This window comes from Taudactylus pleione, unplaced genomic scaffold (assembly GCF_031769625.1).
Source record: "Taudactylus pleione unplaced genomic scaffold, aTauple2 ptg000047l, whole genome shotgun sequence".
Taxonomy (NCBI): Eukaryota; Metazoa; Chordata; class Amphibia; order Anura; family Myobatrachidae; genus Taudactylus; species Taudactylus pleione.
The window spans coordinates 4317231-4319322 of NW_028284449.1; the positions used below are offsets into that span (position 1 = coordinate 4317231).

Below are 2092 nucleotides of genomic sequence, written 5' to 3' on the forward strand. Positions count from 1 at the left end.
GATGCTGATCCTCTATTAGCATGGCTAAAAACACCCTCCGCAATACATTTGTAGACAGATAACCAGCGTCCTCCTCGGTGTTCAGCAGCAAAGCACTGGCTTGTAAATTTATAAAGAAGGTATTCACGGGTTTATGTAGCAAGAAAAGTAGCAAAGTTATCTCTGCAACATAGTATGATGCAGTTAACGCTGTAATTGCCCCAATTAAACCTTCTGACGCATTTCTTCTGGGTAATCTGGATTTTTTCAAAGGAAATACAAGCACCTATTTCCTTTGAAAGAATCTGGTTTACCCGGAATTAATGCATCAGCAGGTTTGCAAGCCAGCTCCGCCGGTCTCTACATTATATCACACGCCTGATGGTTAGCGGTGAGTGACCAAATTGGAGTCCTATACAGCAAGTCACAAGCCAACATTGGACGGCACTTTTTGATATCCATAGGACTTATATGAATGCTTAAGGCTATTATGTTTCTTAGACATGTAAATGTTTTTTTATTCTATTGAATGTATCAGCCTCTAACTTGCAATAAGGTTATGATTAGGTAATTAAATTATTATCTTTTTAGAAGGATGCTAATCATTTTCATGTTCATATGGATACATAATTGTTTTTATTTTATGCACTTTTGCATTTTAATAAACAATTATTATTATTCTCAACAACCTGTATGCATCAGCAAGTCTCTGACATCACAGGGTCAGGCTTCCACTGCACGCGTGCGCCCCAACTGCTGCCACTGTCAGGGAGATGGGGCAAAACTGGAAGGTTATAATGTTATAATATAATGCATTGGAGTGAATGTAATAATAATACTATAAAGGACCTTAGTATTTAGGGTTATAATGTTGTAATAATAAGGAGACTTATGTCTTACCTGGTTAAGTCCTCTTCTTCGAAATCCATAGGGGACACAGGCTTAGACCATGGGTATAGGGTGGTGCAGGAGGAGTCAGGGCATCAAATAGTTAAATTTCTTCTCCCAGCAGCCCCGACTCTCCCCCCCTATACCCCGGTCCCCCAGCCTCAGGCAGGCCAGTTAAGTTAGCAAGCCCAAGGCAGGAGCGGGGAAGAGGAGAAGGAAGACCAACCTACCCCTACTGGTCCAACACCCCGAAATGCAAAAGGAGGACTGTAAACAGAGTACAAAACCCTGCCAGCCCAGTGTGTCAGGGTGGGCGATCTGTGTCCCCTATGGCGTTCGAAGAAAAGGATTTAACAAGGTAAGACATAAGTCTCCTTTTCTTCTTCACACTTCCATTGGGGACACAGGCTTAGACCATGGGATGTCCCAAAGCTATCCCATTATGGGAGGGGACGCGCCGGAGCTGCGCTGAGAACCCCTTCAGCCAAAAGCCGCTTCCAAGGCAGCGAAGGTGTCAAATAAACAGAGCCGGAAAAAAGTATAGACGGAGAACCATAAGGCCTCTCTACAAAGCTGCTCAGCCGAGGCACCTCTGGCGAGCCACCAAAGAAGTACTATCCAGTGAAAAAAATCTGACTGTAAAGACTAAACAGAATGGACTGCCATCGCTGAAGCATGAGGGAACATCAAAGGGAGCCAAGTGGCTAAGTCCCATGTGGAATCCGGCCAGCCCCATTTACTAAATTCATAGAGGACAAAAAGGGGGTCCATCCCACGGAGAACCAGAGTCCTAACCACAAAGATACGGAGGGCCAGCACCTGGTCCTGGAAGTACTGCAATACCAGGTGGATGCGTGGAGTGGATAGAGCAAGCTCTTCTTCCATCTCCCTGTTCTATAAATCCATTTAATATATGGCCCCCAGATAAGGGGCGTATCAGTTATTAAACTGATAAAAACAGACACTACACTTGATCTTAGCCAAAAAGCAGAGAAGCGATAGAAACCGAGGGACTACTTCAAAGAACAGCCTGATGCCTTTGAAAAAAAAACAATGGGGAGGGACAGGACAATGCACCCCAGAGAAACACTCGCCAGGAGCAGGAAAGCGGTCATCCATGTAAGTCAAATAATGCCAGCAGAGCCCAGGGTCTCAAAGGGCGATGACTGAAGAGCTCAAAGCACCAAAGACAAAGGCCCTCATTCAGAGCTGCTCGCAAAAAGCG

At 44.9% G+C, this 2092-nt stretch overlaps 1 non-coding gene across 1 annotated transcript; it reads right to left on the minus strand.

Moving 5' to 3' along the window:
• Positions 1-1675: 1675 nt before the first annotated feature.
• Positions 1676-1867, minus strand: LOC148537620 (U2 spliceosomal RNA). Its single transcript, XR_015873664.1, has one exon. It is a non-coding gene; the product is annotated as a U2 spliceosomal RNA (small nuclear RNA).
• Positions 1868-2092: the final 225 nt, after the last annotated feature.